Here is a 13621-nt window from a genome sequence, read left to right as displayed (position 1 = left end):
ACAACAATGAAAACGACACCATCATGAGAACATAGGAAGACTTGAAGATTTCTGAAAAAGGAAAAACAATGTGATAAACAGAACAGGACAGCCAGGATGCAAAAAAAAAACAAAATACTACAACCATGTAAAGCAATTACAAGCAGATGTTTGGAGGTCCAAAATCTGATTTCTAAATTGTACAAAAGGCACAAAAAGAGCTGATTTCAAGAAAGTGCTGTCATTTTTTCCACGAGTCATGTAATACTAAAAGCATCACTTCCAGGTTCAGACCGAGCTCGTGGAATATGAAGCAGAAGCGAGTCTGATAACGTCTCTTTGTAACAGAGAAGTTCGCTAAGGTAATGAGGCGGTTTTCCAACAAGAGCCTTAAAGATAGGGGAGACCTCCAGCCCCCCCCCCAGTAAGAGCGTTCTCCCCATGTTGGCTGAGTCCCGCAGTGGCCATTTTCTGCCCCATCTCTCTCACCCCCTTAATGCCTATCAACTGTAATAAAGGGGAAAAGCCCCAAACAATGATCTAAAAAAAAGAGCATTAAATATAAAAAGATACCAGTGAGAATCATGTCTTTCTCGGAGAGAAGATCACCCAACCCGGTCATGAAACCCAGGGCCGATATCATTGACAAAGCGTTGTGTGTAAAAATCACATCATCACAGTCCAAGACCGCCATACAATCTGCCTCAACAACCCTTTTCCTACAAAAGATGGGAAAATGTTTTTTATTTCTTTAAAAATAGCCAACTTTTGGCCTAAGTCAAGGTCTAAGGTTACCATAGTCCATAAAAGGCAGAAACTTTCATGACTTAATCTCTGGAAATGATGGCCTGACGAGTAAAGACGTGACTAAATAGTTGGCTCTGTTCGGATTTTGTGTTAAACCGAGCCTACTGATAAATCTAGCTAGCTTCATTTCCAATTGAACATAGAATTAAACATAAAAAAAAACATTTAAAAAAAGAATGCCAGTAGTATTTTAAAGTGTAGTCATCTACTGATACTCTCTTTCAACTAACTCAAAAAATCGGTGTCTTTCACCATGTGTTTATTGTACCAGTTCCTTTTGAAAACAACATATTGTGCAGACCTATCTCACACACACACACACACAAACACACACCCAGCTTTGTACACTTGCCGACTTTCTCTCTGGACTTTTCCGAACCTTAGTGATCTCAGCGGCTGAGGCTCATCCGGCAGCAATCCCCGCGTCTGACCACGCCCGCAGCGGCAGGGGTGTGTTACCATGGTAACAGGCAGTGGCGGTGCCAAGTCATTTTGGTCAGGGCTTAACCCTGAAAATTTTGAGTGCATAAAAAAAACATTGAAATAGTGCTTGTTTATCCAGAAAAACGTCCCGGGGGAGGGTCACCCCGGACCAGTCTACACAGGTCCGGGCCTGTCTACGTCATGTTTGCTTATGTTACTCAGCTGATCCTAAATTAAGTGCACATTTGGCAGCGTCCCAGAATGATAAATAAAGAACCTTAAACCTTGAAATAGCTGCATTTTTACCACTGACATGCTAATATACAGTATGTGTTAATGTGTTGTGAAATGTCAGTCCAGGAAATGGAATACAGAATATGACTTATACTAGGATCCTACATATAGATACTTAGGATAGGCTTATAATATAATATAACATAATATAATATGATCACCCTGATCAAAACACTCATGTAAAAGTTTGGAGTCCCGTGGAAAAAGAGACAGCCAGACCTTCCTCCACGGCGCTGCACAGGAGGGTCCGGCTAGTCCACACAGCATTCTGGTCTATATAAAAGGGACTTCAGGTACAGTATTAGGGACCACTAAGGTCTATATAAAAGGGACTTCAGGTACAGTATTAGGGACCACTAAGGTCTATATAAAAGAGACTTCAGATACAGTATTAGGGACCACTAAGGTCTATATAAAAGAGACTTCAGATACAGTATTAGGGACCGCTAAGGTCTATATAAAAGAGACTTCAGATACAGTATCAGGGACCACTAAGGTCTATATAAAAGAGACTTCAGATACAGTATTAGGGGACCACTAAGGTCTATATAAAAGAGACTTCAGATACAGTATTAGGGGACCACTAAGGTCTATATAAAAGAGACTTCAGATACAGTATTAGGGACCGCTAAGGTCTGTATAAAAGAGACTTCATATACAGTATTAGGGGACCACTAAGTTCACCGGGCGGGACAGGGGGACAAATACCACACAAACAGACACCACAGAGAAGGGACCATACCTGCAAAAAAAGGGGGTGGGGGTGGGGGGGACAACAGAAAACAACAGAGGGAAACAACAATGCACAAAGCAACGAGACCTGAAAGAGGACGGTGATGGGGTCTTTGGGCGGAGAAAGACAAATACACAACAGCAACAAAAAGGACAAAGAGACAGCCTGCCGGACAACAGCAATAAACAGCTGATAAAAGAAAACAACTGAGGGAAAACGAAAAGGAGAAACAGTGAAGCCAAATGACTAAACAACACCGCACCACACCGCCATGAGAACAAGAATAATAACAATAGATTTAAATGAAGAACTTAATAAACAGTAGTTCTACCTGTTGATAACCATGGACCACCTACATTTGTTGATGTTGTCTATGGGTGAGTGTGTGTGTGTGTATGTGTGTTTGTGTGTGTGTGTGCGTGTGTGCGCATAAGCCTGTCACATGAGAGCGGGACGCCACAACCGCGACCCAATGACCCCAGCAGCAGGCATGCAGGAACCCCAATAGCCAGGGCACCCCACAACCCCAGAACCCAAGACCATATGTCCGGAGGACAGCCATCCATCTCCCTAAGGGACAGCAGCAGGAAACCAACCCAGCCAGAGTTGTGTTAGTCGTACAGCAGAAAACTCTGATTGGACAGATAGTCTAGCTAGCTCTCTGGATTTACCCTGCAGAGATCTGAGGACCAAGTTACCATAGTACTCCGATTGGACAGATAGTCTAGCTAGCTGTCTGGGTTTACCTTGCAGAGATCTGAGGAGCAGGTAACCATAGTCCTCAGATTAGACAGATAGTCTAGCTAGCTGTCTGGATTTACCCTGCAGAGATCTGAGGACCAGGTAACCATAGTCCTCAGAAATCAGCTGGAGGTTAGAACGCCAACACAAAGGAAGAGGAAGGGGATGGAGATCTGGCAGAATTTCAACAGTCCCAGAACAATCCCGGAAGTGGAACGTCGTAGATATAGACTCGAATTGAGCTAACAGAAAGAACTGGAGTTCCTGCTAAGTTCTGAGATCATTCAGAGGATAAGCTGGGCACAAAGATACAGGCAGACTCCCGCAGACACAAGCTGTGGGGCTAACTGATAACGTCTGTGAAGGCAGGGACTGACTGACAATCTGTGCGTTTGGGAAAAGTCCAGGACCAACCGACCGTCCAACCAACCGACCGTCCGAATAAAGCATTAATAACAACCAACAGCAGGGGGCACTAATACAATCACTTATATGCTTTGTGTAAAAAAAACAGAGGATCTGAAGTCTCTTTTATTTAGACCTTAGTGGTCTCCTAATTCTGTATCTGAAGTTTTATTTACATAGATTTTAGTGGTCCCCTAATACTGTATCTGAAGTCTCTTTTATGTAGACCTTAGTGGTCCCCTAATACTGTATCTGAAGTCTCTTTTATATAGACCTTAGTGGTCCCCTAATACTGTATCTGAAGTCTCTTTTATGTAGACCTTAGTGGTCCCCTAATACTGTATCTGAAGTCTCTTTTATAATGATCTTAGTGGTCCCCTAATAATAATATATAGTATCAAATCAAATCGTTGGGTTCACCCAGTCTATAGGCCTGCATCATTAGAGTTGACAATGGCTAGTAGAAAACGTAGGGAGAAAGGTTGACGGCAAAGATAAATGTACTAAGAGAAAAAATCAAAGAAAAGAGGGCCAAGTCCCTCAATACTGCTGCAACAAAATGCAAAAAGTTCACAGAGGGACATGATTAGGGACAGACAGCAGAGTCATTTTCACATCAGCAAGAGGTACTGGTAATTGCGAGGAGCAAGACGCTAATTAGATAAATAGGCTGCCTTTATCCCTAGCTTAGCAAATTGCACAGTCAGCTATCAACATGGGTGTGCTTCATGATTAGGAAAACGATGGTGGCACTTAGTGCTGTCAAACATAACGTGACTAATCATTTTTGTTGAAACATCAAATGCGGGTAGACCGTGATTTTACTTGGTTGTATATAAGAGGTTTTAGTGAGCTCACCTTTGCTGCTTGGATGAAGACTGGGGTGTTGAATCAAACAGGAAAGCATCAGGCATGCACTGGTACCACTCTAAAGGTGCTAACATACTAGGAAGTTTAACCAAAAGTTGAACCCAAAAATCCGAGCTTGCATTTTCTTCACTTTGTCCTTCAGAGTGCAGTTTGTCCTTGTCTTTCATATTTGCGATTCCTGTTGTGGAACTGGCAAACACCTGCTGGTTGGTTGGGAAGACTTCCCAGACACAATTGATAGGGCCTAGTCATGTTGAATTAAGAATCGCTTAAGGAGCACCTGGAAACATTCACAGAGAGAGAGACATCCTCATGCCCCTTGACAATGACCTCATAATCCCATGGTCCCATGGCATGAAAATTATTAGGGGACCACTAAGGCCTATGTAAAAGAGACTTTGGATACAGTATTAGGGGACCACTGAGGTCTATATAAAAGAGACTTCAGATACAGTATTAGGGACCACTAAGATCTATATAAAAGAGACTTCCAATACAGTATTAGGGGACCACTAAGGTCTATATAGAAGAGACTTCAGATACAGTATTAGGGGACCATTAAGGTCTATATAAAAGAGACTTCAGATACAGTGTTAGGGACCACTAAGATCTATATAAAAGAGACTTCCGATACAGTATTAGGGGACCACTAAGGTCTATATAGAAGAGACTTCCGATACAGTATTAGGGGACCACTAAGGTCTACATAAAACATCTATTGAGCTGGTGTCATGGGACCTTTACATTTGCAAGTTGTAGTATATAGTAACTAACTCTCAGTGTAGTTTTGGTATAAGCCTACAATATCTAATCCCCATGTACAAGTACAGGAAGTAGCCTACTTTATCTCTGAAAGTGTTGTCAGTAACACTCTGTACTATTTTATAATTAGAAGTTTGTGTAACATGGGGTTTCTGTCGCCAGTGAAATTTAAATTTCAAAGCTGTAATGGAATTTTTTTTTTAATTTACAGGCTGAGGCTTCATTAATAAACACAACCCCAATTATCATCATTGGTTTTGAGATGTTCCTTACTGAGAATACCTTGTCTAGTATCAGGACATCCTAGGCTAGGGAGTGGATGGCCGATTTGGCAGAAAGTCCAGAGCTGTTTTTTAGCCCCAGTCCGTCCCTGTGTGCAGGTGCTGTTTGAGGTGATTGAACACAAACAGTCACGAGGTGAAACTGTGTGAACACACCTTATCACACACACTCAAATGGCTTTATTGACTTATAAAAAAAAAAAAAAAAAAAAAAAAAGAATATTGTCAACCTTGTCCTTTAAAAACAGATCAGCACCCAAAGTGGACAATTGTCACACAGAAAAAAATAATTATTTCCAGAGTGTATTAAAAAGTGACATTACATTCCCCATTAGCACACCCAAAACTAAGAACATAAAACTAGGTGAAATCAACATTACGTTGTGGGGTATAGTACAGTACAGCTTCACATTTATAGCACATTTCAGCAACAGGGCCATTCAAAAAAAAAAGGTCTGGGTGGGTCTTAGTGTAGTAGCAGATCAGAAATGTATTTTGGTGATTTATAAACTAGCAAAAGGATTTGGAAATCAAATCTTTGAGGCATAGGAAGCCAGTGTAAGGACTTCAGAACTGGAGTGCTCCACTCTCTTGGTCTTCTGAATCACCTACAGCTGTTTGATCATAGCACTGTGCAGTACTTGATGTGGAATGCTGTCAGCTCGTCTCTACTGCACACTTCTGTTCTCTCATCTGCTTTTCACTATCAGCCTCTCATGTATTCCTTCTTCCATCTTCTTCCATTGTAGCCCCTTTCCCCTAATCCGTCCATATTTTAGAATCTCTCTCTCTCCATCTTCCCCTACAACTCCTGCTGATGTCTTCACAATTCCTTAAAAAGCTCTCTTCCTCTCTATAATATTTTTCTCCTGCAGCTTTTTAATCAAAGATGTGAAGCCGGCCCGAGCTCTTTCGATCGTATCCCGCCTGTCTCCAGATGAAGATGAGAAAGGTTCTGGATCAACAGTTTTAGCTTTCGGAGGCCTCGGCACCCTTCACCGCTCGTTGGTAAGCCTCGGAGATGAAGAGCGAGCTCGTCACTCACAACCCCGAGCCGAGGGAACAGAGGCAGACGTGACAGAGTGTGTGCAGGTATCTGTTTTATTTAGTGGCCTAACAAGCAATGGGATCTATCCGGGGTGTTAGATGTGTAGATACGGGACAGGAAGCATTTGGTTTGATAGGGTGGACATGTGGACCCTGTTACAAGAGATCCGGGCTTCATCTCTGGCCGTATTTTACCTTCTAATGGTGCACACTCCCCTGGGTACGAAGAGATGACTGTCGGAGCTTCAAGGGAGCACTTTAACTAAAAAAGCTAAGAGGCTGTGCTGCTTTGGACAAAGGTTGTGTGTGTGTGTATGTGTGTGTGTTTGTGTGTGTGCATGTGTGTTATAGGTTAATCTGTCCCTGAAGGCGAGCAGTGGAGGAAAGGGAGTGGTGGTCAGATGAAATGTGTTCTCTTTGGCCTAAGAAACCTACAAACAAACACACACACACACACACACACACACACACACACACACACACACACTCTTAAAGGGAAAGTAATGGATGTGTGAGGGACTGTGTGTTTGAGATGCTTGAGGCTGTGAGAGTGTGACAGTGTTGACTGAGCGAACAGGAACCAAACAAAGGTGAACTGCGGGACTGTGCATCCAAGTTATCTGTGTGTGTGTGTGTGTGTGTGTGTGTGTGTGTGTGTGTGTACGTGTGTAGGTGGGCAGAGGTCATGACAACAGCCCCCGGGTTCAGAGGTTCAGCTGAGGTCCTGAGAGAATCCACCCCGTTGCCCCTATCTCTGCCTGATAAGACTGCAAAAACAGCACAAATTCACCGGATGTGTGTGTCTGTGTGCGTGTGTGTGTGTGTGTGTTTAAAGAGAGGAGTGGAACCACTGTTGAGCTTGGCTGAAAGATAAATGATAGGGATGATGAGGAGGCAATTTTAGACTCGGACAAACTACTTATTAGGTGTGTAATATATGTGTAATATAGGAAACGTATTCTGTATTCAGATACTAATTATTTAAAGTAAAAACAAGTGAATCTAACAATTAATGGGATTTTACATTTAGCAGAAGTATCTTGGGTTGTTCTAATATTTCCTATATTTCTATGGTAGGTATATTTCTAGGTACATCAATAGAAAATATACATTGGAGAAAGGCAAGTGAAATTGCATGTGATGCTATGTAGCCCTTTTACTTGCTAAAAAGAACCAAACAAAAAAAAAAACAGGGAAACAATATATATTTACTGTATATTTGCATATATATGAAAATGAACATACAAACTTGGATGGGGTGTATGGGCAGGCCACCGGAAACTATAACAGTATCCTCATAGTTTTTACTTCCCACAGTATATCATAAGTAAGGCAAGTTGTACAGGTACTATGTTGTCCCATTTTTCCCAGAAGGCTTCACCTTTGTCCTTTTAAGTGATTGTTATACGTCCCATGCACTGCTAATAACAGCCACACATCTACTTGTTTCATAATGAAAAATTTAGACACTATGTTTTAAAAAAAGAGATGCCGTGCGTTGCCCCGTGTTTAGGATGGAGAGAGCAGGTGACAGACTGGAAGAGACGGCCCTGAGGGAGTCGTTAGGGGGGCTTATTCATTCAAGTCTTTCCAAATTGTTCATGGAGCTGCGTGAACGGTTTTCAATGTGTCTCCAACTGTTGATCTGCAGAAGAAACGGTGTAGAATAATAAATCTACAGACAACAGTCTGATGCTGGCTCTAAATGGAACCAGCTTATCAGCTGTGTGTCATTATCTCATTTTTTTTAAAGATATCTTTTGGGGCATTTTAGGCCTTCATTGTTGTATGAAAGCTATAGAAAAAGTAGAGAGAGAGGGGGGAATGACATGCAGCAAAGTGCTGCAGGTTGGAGTCGAACCCTCGGCCACTGCGTCGTGATGCAAACCTCTATACGGTGGCTTGCATAAGTTTACACATCCATGCTAAAGTTGATTAATTAATTAATAATATATTAACAATATTATTCATTTCCATATTTATTCACTTATGCACTTATGAAACCATTGTATATATCCTGCACTTACTGCTATTGCACTTCTGGTTAGACCCAAACTGCATTTCGTTGCCTTGTACCTGTACATGTGTAATGACAATAAAGTTGAATCTAATCTAATCTGATCTAATCTAATCTAAAAAGAAGAATAATACCTACAGATTGGCATGGTGTTATTTCCGTTAGGTTAACAGCTGGTTTGATTTGCATTGAGAGATGATTTAATGGAAAGTACCCCATAAAAATCTCTATGTATGCTGAAGGGTATGTGATGATGTGGGGGGGGGGGGACTTCATCAGGATGCATGGTATCCTGCATCCATGAAATAACTGGCCTTTAAAAATAAAAATCTGCCTGCCTCTATGGTAATTTCACACAGTTCGTTTTGCTTCAACCTGGACCCAACTCCCCCATGCATTTGTGACCTAATGTCTTTAAAATTGGTCCAATGTAGGCTATGCTGGCGCTAACTGAGCTGCAATGGAACCTAATGGGGCAATTGTGCACCCTCCATGCATTAAAAAACACGAAATTACCCTTTAATGCCATAATTATAATTTATACTGTTATACCTAGTGGGGAAATTACAATTTACATTCTGTTTGTTAGTAATCGCTACACACAGGTCTGAAATACTCATGCTCAGGACCCAGTCGTGGACAAATGGAGAGAGTGAGTGGGATGCCAGCTGGACCAGCGCCCTGAGCGGTTGGGGGGGGGGGGGGGGGGTTTGGTGTCTTGCTCAAGAGCACCTGGCAGTGCCCAAGAAGTGAAGTGGCATCTCTCCAGCTACTCCCTACAGCCTGAGCTACTGCCACCCCCATAAGCACTGTCACAACAATGAACTAAATTCCACATATTAACCATGTCATTATGTTTCTGTTCATGCAGCTATAACAGCAAATTCCATTCAGGAATATCAATAGAAAGTATGGAAAATCAAATAGATATCAGTGAGTTGAAATCCAGACACATTTGTCTGAAAAACAAGCTTTGGAAGGATGATTTTACCCTTGGCCAGTTTGAGCTATTGATATGTTGGGAGAGTTTGGGATGTCAGTGTAGCACGCACTGGAGTGGACCTCTAACTGGCTCTCAGGTTTCACATCATTTAATACATGGGGGGGTCACTATGCATGTCAACATGCCAATCCAATATCCTTAAGTCTAATGGGATCCTGACTTTCAATGTATTCTGCATTTGTACTCATGCCTTACCATGCAACTTTCTTATTTTCTGGGTCAAAATTACATGAATTCAACTTTTTCGTGGTCTTTTTCAACACTTTTCCCAATGTTTTTGAAGCTTATCTCTGATATTTTTGTCACTTTTTTCACCGCTTGTATATCATTTTTTTTTCTAATCAAATGCAAGAAAATTTAATAAAACACCCAAATTCACTGAAAGTAATGGACTGATTGATTTATTTTACTTTGAAGAGCGTTGATTGGAACCATCCATGTTTATTTTTTTTTGACAACTTGGTTGAAAGAAACCCACATTTCCGATAAAGAAACTTTTTGAAAATGGGTAAAATTGAAATAAACCAAAATTAAATCATGCGGTTTCTTTCCCGACTTTTTTTTTGTGCCTATTATTAACAGTTGAGTACCCCGTTTTACAATGAAAACACACAACATATGCTGAGTGTAATTTTTCTGGCCAGTGGCTCAAGCCCGCCTAAAAACATAATAAAAAAATATTATTTAATCAATGTTAGAGAAGTTTTTACAGGTGTTACAACAATTACAGGTGCAGTTTTATTTTCTATGTACATAGTATTTACACTTCATTATGATTGCATTTAATTCTGGTAGACGTTTGTAGTTTTGTCATATGTTGAATATTTTGTGTCTATCTAATACTGTGGTAACAATAAACATATATATTCATTGTTATCCAGTGAAATTACTGATTTAGCAGGCAAAGTATCCGTGTCCCATTCTCATTAGGGACTGTGCCCCCCTAAAGATCACATCGTAGGATCGCCCCTGCTTCTGGGGTCTCCAGCATTCCAGTAGTAGTCCTGATAAAGCAGTACAATCTTAAATAAATCTCTTCACCATCTTTAATCTGTTGCAAACCTTATCTGTGATAATGCATAAGTTGAATAAATAGCAAAAGTGGAGACACGTTTTTGTCCCCCCATATTACAGCCAAATTACTCTGAATAAACAGCTACTGTACAGATTTATGTCATCCATCTTGGGAACTGAAGTCCTTTCCTTTCCCCACTGTGTTGTCAGCATGCGAGCCAACTCATCGGTGTCATTTTATGTTTAATACTGAACAATTTAAATTCTAAACATGAACTTTCTGCCTTGTCGTGTGTTTTTCCCTCATTCATTTTGCAGCTTATCTCTGCGGCTGTGCGCTCGCAGGCCCGCACACGACTCCTTCACACTGACGCCACGCCAGCGCTCTGTCAACTGACGATTGTTCCATTCCCCCAAAATGTTTACCCACAGAACCAGGCACAATGTCAACTTCTTTTGTGACCTTATCAACAAACACAAACGTGGATCACAATTAGAGGCACGGTGCCACCGGGGAAAAGAACCTTTTCACTCTGCCATGTTTGGACCTTAAAATAACTTTCCAGCTGGCACTGAAAGTGGCATTTTCTTTCTCAGGCAACGGAAACAAAAACTGTACCTGTTAATTAAACCCGTGGTGCCATCACCCAAACAGCCTGTCGCACAATTCTGTTTTGCATTTTTACTGATATTATCTTTCTCACTCCTGGAATTGAAACCCATGTGAGTCTACAGCTGGAGCACAATGCATGCGTAAGCGTCGCGTATGGCAGCGTAGCGTAGCGTCTCATCCAATCTGTCCGTTGCGTCTCCTCTATTTCTTCCGTAACATGCGAGCGAATGTGTCAAGCCACGCAGGTGATCGCATGCAGGAAGACCACAGTGCAGCCGGATACAAAAAAAACAACACATAAAAAATAATTGAGCCATGTTTATGATGATTTTGGCAGTCTTGACTTCTCCCAGCGAGACACGCGATCAGGCACATGGAGGGAGAGACGGACGGACGGACAGAGAGAGGGACACACACACAACCACACACATATAGGCTACAAATACCACAGTTTCCCCTAGTCATCCTGTCTCTTTCTAGAGAAAGAGAGAAAGGGAGCTGTTAATAATTGGCCAGGTGCATGTATCTACGCTATGCAACACTTATGCTGTTAGGCTACGTTCAGAGGTGGTGTAAGAGTCCGTACAGGAAACAGGAAATATCATGTGTCTTTATTGCTGCCACAAGAAAGTTAAAAAAAGACTATGTGGATCAAAACAAATTACAAGTGTCACTCCCCGAAGTCAAGTGCAGATTTGAGTCACGGATACTCCGATTTAAACAGTTTACGACATAACTGTCATCCTGAAATTTGTAAAATCCATGAAATGATAAACGTTTCTCATTACAAACAATAACAGAAGATGGAAATCATTTCAAAAAGCTATCTATGATGGATTGGTTGCTAACGTTAGCTCAAAACACCATTACACTGGCAGCCTTTGTTGTGTTTGACTGCTAGCTTGTAGCTAAGCTACCAGTCATTTCAAAGACATTGTAGCTACCTATGGTTAATTGATTGCTAGCGTTAGCTCGAGACACCATTCAACTGACAGCCTTTGTTGTTTGATTGCTAGCTTGTAGAAAAGCTAGCAGTCATTTCAAAAACATTGTAGCTATCTATGGTTATTTGATTGCTAACGTTAGCTCAAAACGCCATTCAACTGACAGCCTTTGTTTATTTAATTGCTAGCTTGTAGCAAAGCTAGCAGTCATTTCAAAAACATTGTAGCATTCTATAGTTATTTGATTGCTAACGTTAGCTCAAAACGCCATTCAACTGAGAGCCTTTGTTGTTTAATGGCTAGCTTGTAGCAAAGCTAGCAATCTTTTCAAAAACATTGTAGCTATCTATGGTTATTTTATTGTTAACGTTAGCTCAAAACGCCATTTAACTGACAGCCTTTGTTGTGTTTGATTGCAAGCTTGTAGCTAAGCTAGAAGCCATTTCAAAAACATTGTAGCTATCTATGGTTATTTGATTGCTAACGTTAGCTCAAAACACCATTCAACTGACAGCCTTTGTTGTATAACGACTAGCTTGTAGCAAAGCTAGCATTCATTTAAAAAACATTGTAGCTATCTATGGTTATTTGATTGCTAACATTAGCTCAAAACACCATTCAACTGACAGCCTTTTTTGAGTTTGATTGCTAGCTTGTAAGTAAGCTAGCAGTCATTTCAAAACCATTGTCTGTGTGCTCGGGAGTTTGTGTAACAGCTGAATGTTTCTTGCAACAACAAAGCCCTCGCTATGTCTCTCTCGTCTCTTTTCTTTCTCTCTCTCTCTCCTGTGAAATGAAGCCGCCTTCTCTGGAAACGCTGTAAGCTATAAACGATCTAACGCAAAACAGTAATTGTAAAATATAAAGTCTACTTGTGCTATATTGGGGGGGTTAACAAACACAACAAGATGTCACACAAATGGGCCGTTGTCATTGACACTCCCCCACCCCGCTGCACAACCCTGCGAAAAATCGCCAGATCGCATTTTTTTTGTTGGTGTGAATGCCCCGTAAGCCCTGTGAATGTTCTCACAGCGCCCTGCAGGGCCTCCCCATCGCTCCCCATCCCTCCACTGGCCCGACACTGCAAAACCGAAGCACAATGAAGTGCAAAACAAAATTAAAGTGCAAAAACAAAGCAACCTTATTTCCCTTGCCCTCCCCTTTTCCTTCATAAATGCAAAAACAAAGAAAGGCTAAAGAGGTTTGGCTTTAGCGAATCGGTCCCGCACCCCAGCCTCCCCAACCAAGAGAAAAGTTTGAAAAGCTGAGGTGGGGGTGGCAATGGGGGTTGGTGTAGGATTGTGCATGCCTTCACCTCGTCCCCTGCACAACCCCCCCCCCCCCCCCCCCCCCCACCCAACAACCCCCACGACGCACTTTTTCTCCCCCGATAAAGCTAGCGCTATGTGGGACACATAGCAGCGAGGCTAACGAAGGGAACCAGGGAGGGAGGGTGAGATCGGAGGTGGAGATAACAGTCGCTGACATGGAGATTGTAGTTAGATAGAAGAAAAACAGCAGACATGGAGTATGAGACACATATACAAGGATGGAATAAGAGATAAGATTGTAGGTTGCTCCGCGGGTGCCAAATGCCAAATATAGACAAATATTTAGTAAGAATATAAATCAATCAATCAATCATATAGCACATTTCCTACAGTACATGTCGCACAGGTTTTATA

General features: G+C 41.6%; 1 long non-coding RNA gene across 1 annotated transcript in view; it reads left to right on the top strand.

Moving 5' to 3' along the window:
* The first annotated feature begins 8580 nt into the window (after positions 1-8580).
* The window catches only part of LOC116698095 (uncharacterized), a 21030-nt gene continuing 15989 nt past the window's right edge, over positions 8581-13621 (top strand). The window contains exon 1 of the long non-coding RNA XR_004334111.1: positions 8581-8717. This is a non-coding gene — a long non-coding RNA (uncharacterized LOC116698095). The remainder of the gene's footprint in view (positions 8718-13621) is intronic.

Source organism: Etheostoma spectabile, chromosome 11, assembly GCF_008692095.1.
Source record: "Etheostoma spectabile isolate EspeVRDwgs_2016 chromosome 11, UIUC_Espe_1.0, whole genome shotgun sequence".
Taxonomy (NCBI): Eukaryota; Metazoa; Chordata; class Actinopteri; order Perciformes; family Percidae; genus Etheostoma; species Etheostoma spectabile.
Note: the sequence above shows the minus strand (reverse complement) of the source record. Positions and strands in the feature narration are given on the sequence as shown.